Source organism: Citrus clementina, unplaced genomic scaffold, assembly GCF_000493195.1.
Source record: "Citrus clementina cultivar Clemenules unplaced genomic scaffold, Citrus_clementina_v1.0 scaffold_3, whole genome shotgun sequence".
Taxonomy (NCBI): Eukaryota; Viridiplantae; Streptophyta; class Magnoliopsida; order Sapindales; family Rutaceae; genus Citrus; species Citrus x clementina.
In genome coordinates, this window is record NW_006262339.1 from 18386426 (window position 1) to 18396196 (window position 9771).

The window sequence follows — 9771 nt, forward strand, 5'->3', positions numbered from 1 at the left end:
TACTTGCACATTAGCATTAGTAGTATTTGATTATAAAATTAACCAATAAGTTTTTGGCACTGTTGTCGGGGATTGATTGTTTATTTTTAAAGTGTGAAGTAAATCTTGATAGCGGCAGTTTGATTTGATTCATTCTATTTATCGGCAAATCAATACTTGCATGCGCAAAGACGGATATGTGGTATTCCAATTTGATCCTGAGATTTAAAGAACTGTTGGGAGACTGTGAAGAGAGCAAAGGAATTCAATAATTGTTTCAGGTACGAATAATTTGCCGAATGTGGGAAATTTGGACCCTCACATGCCTTTACAACTAGTCAACATTTAAGAAGAGCAGAATGAACGTGCTAACCAGAGACAACCAGGCCATAACAACATTATTTACATGGTTGATGACAGAGACAGAGCTATTAAAGATTATGATGTGTTAACTCCTTAAGTTGTACACCCTGTGATAATCAGACCTGAAGTAGAGGCCGCAAACTTTAAATTGAAGCCAGTGATATTTCAAATGTTGCAAACAGTAGGCCAATTCAATAGATTGCCAAATGAAGATCCTCATCTCCATCTCAAGTTGTTCTTGTAACTAAGTGATGCTTTCAAGATTTTTGGAGCAACACAAGATGCCTTAAGATTGAGGCTTTTTCCTTATTCCTTAAGAGATCGAGCAAGAGCATGGTTAAATTTGTTACCATCTGATTCCATCACTACATGGAATGAGTTGGCTGATAAATTCCTAACGAAATATTTTTCACTAACAAAAAATGCAAAATTGCGGAATGAGATTACTTCTTTCTATCAACTTTAAGATGAGAGTTTGTATGAGGCTTGGGAAAGATTTAAAAAACTGCTCAGAAGGTGTCCTCATCATGAAATTCCTTGTTGCATTCAATTGGAAACTTTCTACAATGGGTTAAATCTGAGTACAAGATTAATAGTGGATGTTTCAGTAAATGGAGCTCTGTTATCCAAATCTTACACTGAAACTTATGAAATTTTGGAGAGAATTGCCAATAATAATTATCAGTGGCCATCAACTAGGCAACCAGTAGCAAGAGGAACAGTAGGGGTACATAACATAGATACAATTGCAGCATTAGCAGCGCAAGTGACCTCATTGACTAACATGGTAAAGGCCATGACATCTGCTCCAGTAGTAGTGAAGCAAGTTGCTGAACTTTCTTGTGTATACTGTGGTGAAGAACATGACTTTGATAATTTTCTTGGAAATCCAGCTTCAGTAAACTATGTGGGTAATTTCAATCGACAGCTTCAAAGCAACCCATATTTAAATACTTATAACTCTGGCTGGAAACAATACCCAAATTTTTCATGGAGCAGTCAGAATCGAAATGCTCCAGTATTAAATGGACAAAATAGGAACACTCAACCACTGGTTTTCATCAGTAGAGTCGAGGGGAAAAACATATCAGTCAAGATCTAATCACTTCACTGGAAGCACTCATTAAGGAATACATTGCAAAAAATGAAGCAATTGTGCAGAGTCAAATTGTATCATTGAGGAATCTGAAAAACCAAATGGGACAACTTGCCACAGCAATGAGTAGCAGGACTCAAGGAAGCTTACCTAGCAACACAGAAGACCCTAGCAGAGAGGGTAAAGAACACTGCAAAGTAATTAATTTGAGATCTGAAAAGGGATGGAATTTAATTCCTCACAAAAACCACCTCAAGATGGAAGCATGTCACAATAACCTAATCATCAAGACACTGGTTACAGGGGCCAAGCTACAGTAACTTCAGAAGGAACTCAACCAGTACGTGCTGAAAAAAAGTTGTAACACCAGTTGCCACAACCTACAACAAACCAAACAAGTAGAGTTTGGTACCTCCTGAAGCTACCCAGCAGTTTAGACATCCACCATATTTCCCACAGAGATTCCAGAAGCAAAAATAAGACAAACAGTTCAGCAAATTCCTGGAAGTGCTGAAGCAATTACACATCAACATACCTTTTGTGGAAGCTTTGGAGCAAATGCCTAATTATGTGAAATTTCTAAAAGACATCTTGGCACGAAAGAGAAGACTGAGAGAATTTAAAACGGTTACTTTAACAAAGGAAAGCAGTTAAATGCTCCAAAGTGAGATTCCTACAAAAGTGAAGGATCGAGGAAGTTTTACAATACCCTACTCTATAGGAACTAGGTACACTGGCATAGAACTTTGTGATTTAGAAGCCAGTATTAATCTGATGCCATTGTCTGTATTTAAACAGCTGGAAGTAGAGGAATGCAGACCAACAACAGTCACTCTGCAATTAGCTGATAGATCTCATGCATATCCTGAAGGAAAAATTGAGGATGTACTGGTAATGGTTGACAAATTCATCTTTTCAGTAGACTTCATTGTACTAGACTTTGAAGCTGATAAAGAGGTACCCATTATACTTGGAAGACCTTTCCTAGCAACTGGGAAGACTCTGATAGATGTGCAAAAAGGAGAGCTCACCATGAGAGTAAATGATCAGTAAATCACATTTAATGTACTAGAGGCTATGAAGAACCAAGATGAATTAAAAGATTGCAATTTCCTAAGTGTTGTGGATTTTGTTGTAGCAGACAGAATCGATAGATGCTGCAGTAATGAGATCAACAAAGTTACTACCTTTGAAGGTTTAGAAGAGGAAGATGTTGCAGTGAACTCGATAGATTGGATGGAAGAAAAGCAATCTGATAGGCATAACAAGTTTATTGAGCATCTGAATCTTTAAAAACAAGTTTACATCTATTAAATCATCTCCTAGTCTTGAATTAAAATTGTTACCTTCACATTTGAAATATGTTTATCTTGGTCAAAATAACACACTCTCTGTAATCATTTCCTCTACCTTGAATGCGGTTCAAGAACAGAGTCCAGTAGATATACTTGGAAGATACAGAAAAGCAATTGGATGGACCATGGCAGACATCAAGGGGATAAGCCCATCAATATTCATGCATAAAATTATGTTAGAAGATTGCTACAACAATTCAGTGGAGCATCAGAGAAGGTTAAACCATATTATGAAAGAAGTGGTGAAAAAGGAAATCATCAAATGGTTGGATGCTAGAATCATATATCCAATATCAGACAGTTCGTGGGTGAGCCTAGTTCAATGTATTCCAAATAAGGGAGGGAGGACAGTGATAACTAATGAGAGGGAGTGTTCAATAAACCAGGAGAAATTTTGTAGTGAGCGTAGAGTTTTACCCTCATATGTCATATCGGTCGTTGATGCAAGACAGTTACTAAGAAAAGGTTGCTCGACTTATCTTGCACATGTATAGACACTGAAGCTCGGGAGTTGAGATTGGAGGATATTCCAGTAGTCAAGGAGTTTCCAGATGTATTTCCAGATGAACTTCTTTGGTTGCCACCTAATAGAGAGATTGAGTTTTCTATTGATTTAGTCCCTGGAACAGCTCCTATATCTATAACGCCATATAGGATGGCTCCAGCTGAACTAGAGGAACTTAAGATTCAATTGCAAGAATTGGTAAATAAAGGGTTTATTAAACCTAGTGTATCTCCATGGGGAGCTCCGGTTTTGTTTGTTAAGAAAAAGGATGGTTATTGTGCAAATTTTATTGAACTCGCAAGTGCACGAATCTATTGTAGAATAGATTAATAGAGACGAGTGTCGATCCCACGAGGAGGTGGATTTTAATTATATGTAGAATTAATTTTGTATGAGGGTGGTTGGATTTATGGTGAAAGTAACTTAGATTATTCTAAAATTGGAATTGAAACGGAGAGAATAAATTGAAGAGAATTCTATTGAAATGACGTACTTGGGTATCTGGATCCGTATCAACATGCACCATGGGCTAAATATTCCTTATTAATGCCAATTAAATCATGAGGGGGGAATCCACACCTCATGAACCACACTCTAATCAATATGGTGCTAAAGACTTATCGTGCCAAATAATAACAATCTTGTACTAGAGGGCCAGTGAAACCAAAGTGGTACTAGACAAGATTAGTATTATTTGTTGATGTGAAGTCAAAACATCCACAAAAACTAGAGGGGAAGATAAAATAAATTTACCAAATAAAGCCCATGACACATGTTGAGACTTCACCTTCAACCCAAACTTGAAAGAAAATTAGCTACTCATAATTGAACTAGGGGCAAAATAGAAATTTATTAAAATACGAAGAAAATACAAGATGGAAAAGGAATTACAGAAAATGGATTCTAAAAATGGATTCAGAGATATCCAATTAGGGGGGGGGAGGCCCCCTTTTTATAGATACATGGAGTAAATCATGGCCATCGGATTAAAAATAGTTTGGAGGCTCAGGATTGTGCCACGTCATCAGTCAACAGTACGCAGTTTGACCACGCAGATGAACAGTAACACGGTTTGACCCGGGTTGAACAGTAACGCGGTTTGGTTGAAAATAATCCTGTGTGATGCATGTACCGTACGTGAGATTTTTGGTCCACTGATATGCTGCCACGTTACCATCAACAGTACATAAGAATTTTAGTCCAACAGGATCGTGACACCTCATCAGTCAATCCCACATCATCGATTCGTCTATGTGAACAGTGTCGTGAACAGTAACATTGACAGTACCGTACACGTGAATAGTACTGTACATGTGAACAGTATCATTTTTCCTTTTATACTTCTCCTAAGGTTTTCGACCGTCTTGAGTTCAAAAGTGATGTCCGTTTTGCCGTCTGATCTCTCGTTTATTGTGAAATGACCATGATGCCCCTAAAATACATAAAATACTTAATTAAAATAAAACACACATAATTAAATTACAAGAAGCTTAAATACATAAAACTAAGGGTTGTTAGTAAGACTTGAAATGTAAAATGACGATTTTCTCCTTTATAAATATGCATTTTCTAACACTCAACAATGGTACTCTTAGACTCTGCATTGACTATAGGAACATCACACCCACATCAACCATCCACATGAATCAGCCTAGTAGACTTTGTCATAGCTACCTTCAAGAATGACATGTCAAACCCCAAAATCTCACTGGAAGTAGTGACACTCTCACAAAGAAATTAAACCCAATAAAAATAGTCACTCCAATGAATGGTAATTGAGAGAAAATAATAAAGAAATGATATCACATTATTGCGGACCGCCCAATTCGCTAGCCCAATTGCCCATAATTTTGGGCTAGAGAGCCAATACAAGGCCAAGAGTGCTAACTTGGCCCAATTCCGGAAAGTTCTAGGCAACTCTAGCACATTGAGCTTGTAAATACTCTAGAATTCTCCTTACAATTCCAGCACATGTAAATAGCTAGGAAGTGGTAGAATTCTCTAGAATCTCTAGAGCTTGGCAAGCCTCCCCTATAAATATGGGATGGCATTAGGCATTTGTATCCAACAAACACAACAACAAGCTTTGTAAGCAACTCAAACATTGTAATCTCTCTTTGTGCAATACAAGCTTTCTCATTCGGCTCCATTGCTCTCTTCTCTAGTTCGAGAAGCTCTAGGTTTACTTAGCAACATTCAACAAAGTTGTCTAAGTGCCGCACGGGTTAGCTGCGTAAAATACTCATCCTGTGACAAGTGGTATCAGAGCTAAGGTTTGCACGCACGCAAGTTAGCTCACGAAGCAATGGCCAACCCTTCGAACATAGCACAAGAGGGTGTTGTTGGTGTGGATGTCCACTGGAACCAAGCCGCGGTCGTGAGGGAGAACGCGCCCAAGGCAAGACTCGTGGTAAGTCCAAGGCCCCATCCGTGGATGAGTTGGAGCCTCGTGTGACTACTCTCGAAATCACATTGTCCGCCGCTCAAGAAAGCCTCAAGGGATTGGAGGAACGAGTGGACGGTCTCGAGGGAGAATATGCCGAGTTCACGGTGGCAACCAAAGCTCTCATCCAAGAACAAGCGAACACTCTCCGAGGTGAGTTTCGCTCTTTTCATGATGAGTTACTAAAACTTTGTAGTTTTGTTCAGAACGAACTACGCGTTGTCCGTGCGGAAGTGGATGAAGTCCGCTCGGATTGGGCATGGCACAAGCGCACACTCTCCGCTAGTCCAGCTTCCGCAAACTCGAGTGATGCGCACTGCATTGACGTGCCGAATCCCGACACCTACGATGGCACACGCAATGCCACAATCGTGGACAGTTTCCTCTTTAGGCTTGATCAATACTTCGATGCCATGGGTGTCCGAGACGAGGCATTGAAAGTGGGCACTGCACCCACCTATCTTAGAGGCGCTGCACAACTATGGTGGTGTCGCAAGCATGGAGAGATGGGCAAGGGCATTTGCACCATCAACACTTGGGCCGACTTTAAGTAAGAACTCCGAAAGCAGTTCGCCCCAAGCAATGCGGAGAAGGAAGCGCGAGCGCGCTTACGTCGCCTCAAGCAATCGGGTAGCATTCGGGACTGCATCAACGAGTTCACTACCCTTATGTTAGAGATAAGCAACATGTCCGACAAGGATTCACTCTTCTACTTCCAACATGGCCTCAAGGATTGGGCCAAGACCGAGCTTGATAGGCGTGGTGTTCAAATACTTGACGACGCCATCGCCATTGCGGAATCGCTCACCGAATACTCTACCCAATCCAAGGACAAAAAGGCCAACCAAGGCAAAGGTGGGGGAGAGAGTCGCAAGGACAAGGGCAACAACCGCAAAGATTGGGGGCAGAAAAAGCCGCCTAGCAACAAGAGCGGGCAAGGAAAATCGGAGGGCAAGAAGGAGGCGCCAAAGCCGCGAAGCCCATGCTTCATATGCAACGGTCCTCATTGGGTACGCGACTGTCCGGAGAAAAGGTCGGTTAACGCTCTTGCTGCCCAACTCAAGAGCAACCCCACAATGTCCACGGAGGAACCCCAACTCAGCATGGGTTCTCTCCAACACCTTGGCGCACTCAATCGCCAACAGCCCGCACTCGTCAAGAAAGGGCTCATGTATGTAAGCGCAAAGGTAAACGGTCAGTCCGTTCGCGCACTGCTAGACATGGGAGCAACACACAATTTCGTGTCCGTAGACGAGGCCAAGCGCTTAGGCCTCAAGGCCACCAAGGAAGGAGGTACAATGAAGGCAGTAAACTCACCCGCCAAGCCAATTGCGGGAATTGCACAAGGCGTGCACATCATACTCGGTACGTGGAGCGGAAAGCTTGATTTCTCCATTGTGCCCATGGACGACTTCAAGATGGTCATCGGTATGGAATTCTTCGACCAAGTCCATGCCTTCCCGCTGCCCGCTACAAACTCCCTAAGCATCCTCGACGGGAGTAAGGCATGCATGGTTCCCACGGAATGAGGCAAGTTCGAGGAGAAGACACTCTCCGCCATGCAATTCAAGAGGGCTTTCAAGAAGGACCCAAGCTTCTTGGTCTCCATTTGGGAACTAAACGATGAAGGAAATAGCAGAACGTTGCCAAGCCAAGTCCCTCCGCGAATTCAAGCCGTCCTCAATGAATACAAGGACGTGATGCCTCCGGAACTTCTGAAAAAGCTCCCACCTCGGCGAGAGATAGATCATGTAATCGAGCTGGAACAAGGCGCGAAGCCACCAGCCTTGGCGCCCTACCGCATGGCGCCACCCGAATTAGAGGAGTTGCAGAGACAACTCAAAGACTTGCTGGACACAGGCTACATTCGCCCCTCAAAGGCCCCATTCGATGCACCAGTGCTCTTCCAAAAGAAAAAGGATAGATCGTTGCGGATGTGCGTCGACTATAGAGCGCTCAACAAGATCACCATCAAGAACAAGTATCTGATTCCATTGATTGCGGACTTGTTCGACCAGCTTGGCAAAGCGCAGTACTTCACCAAACTTGACTTGCTCCAGGTACTACCAAGTGCGTATCGCCAAGGGAGACGAACCGAAGATAGCGTGCACAACAAGGCACGGGTCTTTCGAATTCCTTGTGATGCCTTTTAGCCTTACCAATGCACCTACCACATTTTGCATGCTCATGAACAAGGTGCTCCAACCATTCCTCGACCGCTTCGTGGTCATGTACCTGGATGACATAGTGGTGTATAGCACCACGCTCGAGAATCATGCCCAACACTTGCGACAAGTCCTCCAAGTACTCCGAGACAACGAGCTCTTCCTCAAGTTAGGGAAATGCTCGTTTGCACAACAAGAAGTGGAGTTCCTTGGCCATAAGATTGCGGGCGGGAAGATTGTGGTGGAGAACGCCAAAGTAAAGGCCATCCTCGATTGGGAGGCTCCTTCGAAAGTGCCCAAGCTTCGCTCATTCCTTGGGCTGGTGAATTACTACCGCTTCATCAAGGGCTATTCGGCCAAGGCGGAACCCTTGACGTATATGCTCAAGAAAAACATAACGTGGCATTGGACCAAAGAGTGCCAACGCGCATTCGAGGAGTTGAAAAGAGCAATTTCGGAGGAACTTGTCCTTGCTCTTCCGGACCACACAAAGCCCTTCTAAGTCCAAACGGATGCCTCGGATTTCGCCATAGGAGGAGACCTCATGCAAGAAGGCCACCCTATAGCGTTCGAGAGTCGAAAGTTAAACGATACGGAACGCTGCTACACGGTACAAGAGAAAGAAATGATAGCCATCATCCATTGTCTAAGAGTGTGGCGACATTATTTACTTGGCTCTCACTTCACGATTATGACGAAAAATGTCGCGACAAGCTACTTCCAAACGCAAAAGAAGTTGAGTCCGAAGCAAGCACGGTGGCAAGATTTTCTAGCAGAATTCGACTATCGGCTTAAGTACAAACCAGGAAAAGCCAATGTCATTGCGGACGCTCTAAGCCACAAGGCAGAATTGGCGAAACTGAGCATGAGCCAACTGAAGTCCGACCTTGTCTCACGCATCAAGGAAGGCCTCCAACAAGATCCACTTGCGAAGGATTTGCTGGAGAAGGTGCTCGAGGGAAAGACAAGGTGATTTTGGCAAGAGGAAGGCATCCTCCTCACCAAAGGAGATCGGCTGTTCGTGCCAAGGTGGGGAAACTTGCGAAAGGAAGTAATCAAGGAGTGCCACGACTCTAAGTGGGCTGGTCACCCAGGAATCGAGCGTACCACCGCCCTAGTTCAAGCCTTGTATTTTTGGCCGCACATGAGGGACGATATCGAGGCATATGTGCGAACTTGTCTTGTGTGCCAACAAGACAAGGTGGATCATCAACTCCCAGCGGGATTGCTGGAACCGCTACCACTAGCAACAAGACCATGGGAAAGTGCCTCCATAGACTTCATCACATCGTTGCCCAAGTCCGAAGGTTGCGGAAGCATCATGGTCGTTGTCGACTGATACAGCAAGTACGCCACATTCATTGCCGCACTAATCGATTGCAAAGCGGATGAGGCAGCCCGCCTATTCGTCAAGCACATTGTGAAGCTTTGGGGAGTTCCAAGGAGCATTGTGAGCGATCGAGACCCTCGGTTCACTGGGCGTTTTTGGACTGAACTCTTCAAGATGTTGGGGATAGATCTCAAGTTCTCGACAAGCTTCCACCCATAAACGGATGGGCAGACCGAGCGCATTAATGGCCTCCTCGAGATGTACTTGAGGCATTATGTGAGCACTCACTAGCGGGATTGGGCGAAGCTACTCGACATCGCCCAATTTTCTTATAACTTGCAGCGAAGCGAGGCTACGAGCAAGAGTCCGTTCGAGATCATCATGGGATTCCAGCCCATGACCCCCAATACCATAGCCTCGACTTACGGAGGGAAAAGCCCCGCGGCACACAAGCTCGCCCGCGAATGGCATGAGGAAACGGACATCACGCGAGCCTACCTCGACAAAGCCGCGAGGAAAATGAAGAAATGGGTGG

At 43.8% G+C, this 9771-nt stretch overlaps 1 non-coding gene across 1 annotated transcript; it reads right to left on the reverse strand.

Moving 5' to 3' along the window:
• Positions 1 to 769: 769 nt before the first annotated feature.
• Positions 770 to 876, reverse strand: LOC112100419. Its single transcript, XR_002906791.1, has one exon. It is a non-coding gene; the product is annotated as a small nucleolar RNA R71 (small nucleolar RNA).
• Between the last annotated feature and the right edge of the window lie 8895 nt (positions 877 to 9771).